The 8,475-nt window shown below is 43.5% G+C and overlaps 1 pseudogene; it reads left to right on the plus strand.

Moving 5' to 3' along the window:
- The first annotated feature begins 3,839 nt into the window (after nucleotides 1–3,839).
- On the plus strand, nucleotides 3,840–5,455 carry LOC122563285 (annotated as a pseudogene).
- Nucleotides 5,456–8,475: the final 3,020 nt, after the last annotated feature.

Consider the following 8,475-nt stretch of genomic DNA (forward strand, 5'->3'; position numbering starts at 1 on the left):
TGTTTCAAAATAATGACACTAATGACCAGGAGTAGGATTGCCTCCCCAAGCAATTGGCCATAATCAAATGTGCTGCCCATGTAATGGATAATACGGGCATCAGCAATAGCAATGCCAGAGCTGATGGAGCTGCCAAAGACACGGCAGCAACCCGCAATTCGATTAGAGTCAAAGAGATGTACAGCATGGAGACAGATCCTTTGGTCCAACCCGTCCATGCCGACCAGATATCCCAACCCAATCTAGTCCAAACTGCCAGCACCCGGTCCACATCCTTCCAAACACTTCCTATTCATATAACCCATCCAAAAGCTTCTTAAATGTTGCAATTGTACCAACCTCCACCACTTCCTCTGGCAGCTCATTCCATACCGGTACCACCCTCTGTGTGAAAAAGTTGCCCCTTAGGTCTCTTTTATATCTTTCCCCTCTCACCCTAAACCTATGCCCTCGAGTTCTGGACTCCCCGACCCCAGGGAAAAGACTTTGCCTATTTACCCTATCCATGCCCCTCATAATTTTGTAAACCTCTATAAGGTCACCCCCCAGCCTCTGACGCTCCAGGGAAAACAGCCTTAGCCTGTTCAGCCTCTCCTTATATCTCAAATCCTCCAATCCTGGCAACATCCTTATAATTCTTTTCTGAACCCTTTCAATTTTCACAACATCTGTCCAATAGGAAGGAGACCAGAATTGCATGCAATTATCCAACAGTGGCCTATCTAATGTCCTGTACAGCCGCAACATGGCCTCTCAACTCCTGTACTCAATTCTCTGACCAATAAAAGAAAGCATACCAAATGCCTTCTTCACTATCCTATCTACCTGAGTCTCCACTTTCAAGGAGCTATGAACCTGCACTCCAAGGTCTCTTTGTTCAACAACACTCCCTCGAACCTTACCAGTAAGTGTATAAGTCCTGCTAAGATTTGCTTTCCAAAAATGCAGCACCTTGCATTTATCTGAATTAAACTCCATCTGTCACTTCTAAGCCCACTGGCCCATCTGGTCAAGATTCTGTTGTAATTTGAGGTAACCCTCTTCACTGTCCACTGCACCTCCAATTTTGGTGTAATCTGCAAACTTACTAACTGTATGTCTTATGCTCGCATCCAAACCATTTATGTAAATGACAAAAAGTAGTGGACCCAGCACCAATCCTTGTAGCACTCCACTGGTCACAGGCCTCCAATCTGAAAAACAACCCTCCACCAGCACCCTCTGTCTTCTACCTTTGAGCCAGTTCTGCATCCAAGTGGCTCGTTCTCCCTGTATTTCATGAGAACTCACCTTGCTAATCAGTCTCCCATGAAGTCCATATCGATGACAACTACCGCTCTGCCCTCATCAATCCTCTTTGTTACTTCTTCAAAAAACTCAATCAAATTTGTGAGACATGATTTCCCACGCACAAAGCCATGTTGACTATCCTGAATTAGTCCTTGCCTTTCCAAATACATGTACATCCTGTCCCTCAAGATTCCCTCCAACAACCTGCCCACCATCGAAGTCAGGCTCACCGGTCTATAGTTCCCTGGCTTGTCTTTACTGCCCTTCTTAAACAGTGGCACCACAAATGCCAACTTCCAGTCTTCAGGCACCACACCTGTGACTATTGATGATACAAATATCTCAGCAAGAGGCCCAGCAATCGCTTCTCTAGCTTCTCACAGAGTTCTAGAGTACACCTAATCAGGTCCTGGTGATTTATCCACCTTTACCTGTTTCAAGACATCCAGCACTTCCTCCTCTGTAATGTGGACATTTTGCAAAATGTCACCATCTATTTCCCTACATTCTATATCTTCCTTTTCCAAAGTAAATACTGATGCAAAATACTCATCTAGTATGTCCTCAATTTTCTGTGGCTCCACACAAAGGCCCACTTGCTGATCTTTGAGGGGCCCTATTATCTCCCTTGTTACCCTTTTGTCCTTAATGTATTTGTAAAAACCCTTTGAATTCTCCTTAATTTTATTTGCCAAAGCTATCTCATGTCCCCTTTTTGCCCTCCTGATTTCCTCCTTAAGTATACTCCTACTTCCTTTATACTCTTCTAAGGATTCTCTCGATCGATCCTGTCTATACCTTACATATGCTTCCTTCTTTTTCTTAACCAAACCCTCAATTTCTTTAGTCATCCAGCATTCCCTATACTTACTAGCCTTTCCTTTCACCCTGACAGGAATATACTTTCTCTCGATTCTCATGATCTCATTTCTGAAGGCTTCCCATTTTCCAGCCGTCCCTTTACCTGCGGACATCTGCCCACAATCAGCTTTCAAAAGTTCTTGCCCAACACTGTCAAAATTGGCCTTTCTCCAATTTAGAACTTCAACTTTTAGATCTGTTCTATCCTTTTCCATCACTATTTTAAAATGAATAGAATTATGGTCGCTGGCCGTAAAGTGGGCACAGTGGTTAGCACTGCTGCCTCACAGCGCCAGAGATCCGGGTTCAATTCCCGCCACAGGTGACTGACTGTGTGAAGTTTGCACATTCTCCCCGTGTCTGCGTGGGTTTCCTCCGGGCGTTCCGGTTTCCTCCCACAGTCCAAACATGTGCAGGTTAGCTGAATTGGCCACGCTAAATTGCCCATAGTGTTAGTTGAAGGGGTAAATGTAGGGGAATGGGTCTGGGTGGTTTGCTCTTTGGCGTGTCGGTGTGGACTTGTTGGGCCGAAGGGCCTGTTTCCACACTGTAACTCATCTCATCTAATCTAATCTAAACTAAACTGCTCCCCCACTGACGCCTCAGTCACCTGCCCTGCCTTATTTCCCAAGAGTAGGTCATGTTTTGCACCTTCTCTAGTAGATACATCCACATACTGAATCAGAAAATTGTCTTCTACGCACTTAAGAAATTCCTCTCCATCTAAACCTTTAAGACTATGGCAGTCCCAGTCTATGTTTGGAAAGTTAAAATCCCCGACCATAACCACCTTATTATTCTTACAGATAGCTGAGATCTCCTTACAAGTTTGTTTCTCAATTTCCCTCTGACTATTAGGGGGTCTATAATACAATCCCAATAAGGTGATCATCCCTTTCTTATTTCTCAGTTCCACCCAAATAACTTCCCTGGATGTATTTCCGGGAATATCCTCCCTCAGCCTAGCTGTAATGCTATCCCTTATCAAAAATGCCATTCCCCCTCCTCTCTTGCCTCCCTTTCTATCTTCCTGCTGCGTTTGTATCCTGGAACATTAAGCTGCCAGTCCTTCCCATCTCTGAGCCATGTTTCTGTAATTGCTATGATATCCCAGTCCCATGTTGCTAACCATGCCCTGAGTTCATCTGCCTTCCCTGTTAGGCCCCTCGCACTGAAATAAATGCGGTTTGATCTATTAGTCCTACCTTGTCCCTGCTTGCCCTGACTGACTTGCTTCTGTTCTCAACTTTACTAGTCTCAGATTCATCTCTTTTCTCACTATCTCCCTGCGTCCCACCCCCCCACCTTACTCGTTTAAATCCTCCTGAGCAACTCTAGCAAATTTCCCTGCCAGTATATTAGTCCCCTTCCAATTTAGGTGCAATCCATCCTTCTTGTACAGGTCACTTCTACCCCAAAAGAGATTCCAATGATCCAAAATTGTGAATCCTTCCCTCATACACCAGTTCCTCAGCCATGCATTTATCTGCTCTATCCTCCTATTCCTGCCCTCACTAGCTCGTAGCACTGGGAGTAATCCAGATATTACTACCCTTGAGGACCTCCTTTTTAAAATTCTACCTAACTCTCTGTAATCTCCCTTCAGAATCTCAACCTTTTCCCTTCCTATGTCGTTGGTTCCAATGTGGACAATGACCTCCTGCTGGCCCCTCTCCCCCGTGAGAAGATTCTGCACCCTCTCTGAGACATCCTTGATCCTGGCACCAGGGAAGCAACACGCCATTCTACTTTATTGCTGCTTATTGTGTCCTCTGTGAACCGACAGGTGCTAAATCGATCACCTGCCTCAAAAACAAAGGGCATATCAGACATTGTCACTGTGGAGGGTCTACAGGGGGACGCCCCTGACCCAGGAAAACAAATATGGAAGATGCATGGGTGTTCACACTGTGCATCAAAAGGCTTCTGGATCACTCCAGTTGGCCAAGTGTGTTTCCAGTTGGCCAAGTGTGTGTACCTGATGCTTTGTTACCAATGCTATTGACTGTCTTCACACTGATACCCACCTTGGCAAGGAGGGAATGAGAGAGGAAATGCAAAGATACTTTCAGCAGCTAACATTGTCTCTACATTGTCCCCATTCACGTGTAAAGCATGCCTTAGGACCACCACACACCCCTCCATAACCTGATTCAAGTCCCACTTACCCAGGCCCCTGGAAATGTTAGCCATTGTGCACTCAGTGACACATCACATTCCTGGGAACCTTGCTCAGGTCTTCTGACAGACAATTGACCCTGGAATGTATCGCACCCATTCTGGAAAAACCTCCTCCTCTCCCAGCACCAGCACTACCTACCTGGAATAAGGGGACACAACGGATTCAATCAGCTCCGTTCATCATGGAAAATGATGAAGCGAACAACAGTGAAGAGGAGGTGCGTGCGCTTTTTGTCAGTGGCCTTCCTATGGATATTAAACCACGTGAGTTTTATGTTCTCTTTTAACCACTTAAGGGATATGAAGGTTCGCTGATCAAGCTAACATCAAAATAGCCACTTGGCTTTGTTACAGTTGACGGCAGAGTGGGAGCAGAAGCTGCAAAGAATGCATTAAATGCTATTTGATTTGATCCTGAAAATCCTCAGACTCTCTTGTTGGGAATTGCAACGGCGAACACAAAGATGGCCAAAAACAAACTGATGGCTACACCTAGCCACTGCCTTGGGAGCACACTTCATTGCATGGGACCTCTATGACTTGCAGGAACAGCACTGATCCAAGCATCTCCTCTCCATTGTATAAAACAGAACCAACCCCAGCCATTCCACATACTACGTATACCTACCCTGCAGCTGGCACTGCCGCATTTCACGCTCAGATGCGCTGCTATTCTCCATCTGAAGCATCTCCACAAGTCTCATCAGCTTTGTTAAGTATTTAACTGCCCTTATTCAAGAATTCAGATTTCTCCATGGAATGATGTGTAAGGACAGACTGGATTTTGTTTTCAGGTTGGACTTTATTGAAGGAGTGTTTGGATAACTGGTTCATTTCCATTCAACTTGGAAAGGGTGGACTGGTCAGTAAGGACTGTGGATTTAAGAACTTTACTGGTGAACACTTTTTTTTCCACATGGGAGGATCCTGGGGTTCCTATCTATTGCATGGACTAGTAATTCTTGTTGTTATAATCATTGTATGGTGTGTGAATAACTTGCTTAAATGCTGGCTGTCAGATTCTCATGAATAAGCTGCTAGCGCTTTTTTCAGCCCCATGTAATTAGTTATGGAATGATAAAAGGAGGGAATGAGATGTTAATTGGTTAATTTGTTCTGGTGACGTAAGCAATTGGTTGTCCTGGGGTGGGGGGGTGTTTGTGGGAGGGGGGTGCGGGGGTGGCGGTGTTTTCCTGTCTTGCAGGCAAGATGTGACAATCTAAACACACTCTGTAAATGCTGTAGTTTAAGCAACAACTTAATGGCACACTGTTTTAAGAAACAACAACTTGTCCAAGACCTTGCAGCAACCTGAAGCAGAACCCCTCAGATTAGGGAAAATGTTGGGAAGAACAGGTGTGAAAGCATGTATGGGGTAAAGCTTGGCTTTTGTTGCTGTTTGATCGCATTTTACTCAGACCGAGCAGAGTTAATGTGAAGCATAAAAAGCTTGGAGATAGAAGAACCAAAGCTTGTGAAACCCAGTGGATCGCTGGGACACTTCATTGATGGAGGGTTTGTGCATTTGGCTACCTTCACAGAGAGAAACGTGAGTGTGAAAAGGCAATTTAGGTTAAGGGATAGGTCAGTCAAGTTGTGGTGGTTAGCATTTTGGGGGATATTAGGGAAAGTGTGGAGTGGATGCATTCCAACAAAGGAGAAAACTTGTAATGGACGGACATGCTGTTCATGGTTAATGAGAAAAGTCAAAGTTAGTATCAAACTCAGAGAAAAGACATTTATTTCTGCAAAGACAGATGGCAGGTTAGAAGATTGGACAGAATAGAACATCCTGCACAGGATTACTAAAATGCAGGAAAACTGAGAGAAAGTTAGCCAAATGTATACAAACTAATAGGTGAAGGTTCCTCTAGATCGAAAAATAGATAATCCAACTTCTTTATTCATAAGGAGAGGGAGGCGGTAAACAGGAAACTGCAGGTGTTAATGTGTTGGAAGCAGTTCAGAGAAGGTTTACTTGATTGTACCTGGAATGAGCAGATTGCCTTTTGAAGAAAGGCTGAACAGGCTAGCCCTGTGTTCTCTGGAGTTTAGTAGTGTCGGAGGTGACTTAACTTAAACATGTAAGATCCTGAGGGGACTTGACCATGTAGATATTGAAAGGACGTTTCCTCTTGTGGGTGTACATAGAACTAGGGGTCATAGTTTAAAACTGGGGGTTTTGCTGATTTAAAAGAGATGTGGAACCATTTCTTCCTTCAGAAGATTGTGAGTCTTTGGAATGACTTTTGCCAAAAGGCTGTGGTGCAGTATCCTTAAATATTTTTAGGCAGAGGTAGACAGATTCTTGATTGCCAAAAGGATGAAAGATGACTGAGGATATGAAGAAATGTCGAGTTGAGGTTAAAATCTGATCAACCATCTGATCTTACTGAATGATGGAGCCAGCTCGACGGGCCGAGTGGCCTAGTTCTGATCTTTGTTCGTGTATTGGTCGTGAAAAATCATACTTGGAAATGAATATACTGGTTGTACTGGTTACTGTACTTTGACGTATCCAGGATGAGTTGGATCAATATTTATCATTTGCCAGTTTTAGTTATTTTTCCTTCTTGATTGGGTCAGACACTGACTATTGGCCAGAAAGAAAGGATCGTTAGGTTACATGATAGTATTACAAATGCAAGTTAGCATGATTGAACGCAGAGTACTGGACATTTCACCAACATTGCTAAGTACTGACTGTTGCACAAAACAGTTTTACTATGATAACAAACTACAAAAACTGTCGGTAAATATATAATGGCCTATTTAGGAAGAGTTGTAAGCAGCTTCTGACTGTTTTGGTTTTTCCGTGTGCATGTATAAATACAAGATAATCTGTAGTCTTTTGTCTTTCTTTTTTTGCAATGTTATCATTGAACTAATCCAGAGACCCAGGCAAATTTCTCTGGAGACTTCACTTTGAATACAACCAGATTAATGTTGGAATTTGAATTCAACAAAAATATGGAATTTAAAATCTATAATAGTGACCCTGAAGCCATTATTGCTTGTCATAGAAACCCATCTGGTTCAGTAATGTCCTTAGGAGAAGCAAATCTGCTATCTTTACTTGCTGCAGCCTACTTCAGACCATAGCAATATGGTTGACTCTTCATTGCCCTCTGAAAGTGCCTAAAAAACCCTTAAGTTCTATCAGCTCTTCCAAAAAGTCGCAAAACCAAGGAATGAAACTGAACAGACCAGCTGGGACCCATGCACTGGACCAACAGGAACAAACTAACCACTGTTAGCCCTGCAGAGTCTTCGGTATTAATATCGCAGAGATAGTTTCAAAACTGGGAGGACTGCCTCACGGACTAGTCAAGCAATAGCCTGAATAGTCATACTCACAGAATCATATTTGGCCAATAATGTCTCAGACACCATTATCCCCACTCCCCGTTCATTTCCCGTCCCATCGACAGGACAGACTGAGCAGTGGAAGCAGCACATTGAGAGACAGTCGGGAGGGAATTGTGTTGGGAGTTGTTAACATTTACTCTGGACTTCACTAATTATCATGGTATGAGGTCAAATATGGGCAAGGAAACTTTCTGTTGAATACCACGTATGATCCACGCCACTTCTTCCCCACACTCCATTAGCATTCCTTTGTATGGAAAAACTACAACAGTACAGTATTAGCTCAGGTGTGTGGGAAAAAGATAAGAGCTGCAGGACTTTTCCATTAAAGAATCATTACATACCAGTGGTGAAAGCACTGTCATGAAGTATAGCTGCTTTTGACTTGGTAAATGGGCAGGTACAATTAGAAACTGATAGTAATGATGGGAGAAATCGTATTGCACATCAGACACAACATAGTGGAGTTACTGGGCACTGGGAAACTGAGACTAGACTCAGGTAGCGGATGGATGAACAGTGTGGGAAGCCATTTTGTAACCTGGAGCGAAATTGATCTTGAGCGTGCAGTTAATCCAGAGGGAGGGGTACAGACAAAGGGAGAAGAGCACAATTGTGTGACAGAATTAGAAACAGACATCTATTGTACAGTTCTGAGATAAAGATTCAGGATTATTAAAACTGAAATGAGTTCCACTGATGTTTTATTGCTCCTGTTTTCCAAAGAAATCTAGTTATCAGTTGAGGCAGTGTTACTCCTTAGTTATTAAATTA

Source organism: Chiloscyllium plagiosum, chromosome 26 (genome assembly GCF_004010195.1).
Source record: "Chiloscyllium plagiosum isolate BGI_BamShark_2017 chromosome 26, ASM401019v2, whole genome shotgun sequence".
In the NCBI taxonomy this organism is placed as follows: domain Eukaryota; kingdom Metazoa; phylum Chordata; class Chondrichthyes; order Orectolobiformes; family Hemiscylliidae; genus Chiloscyllium; species Chiloscyllium plagiosum.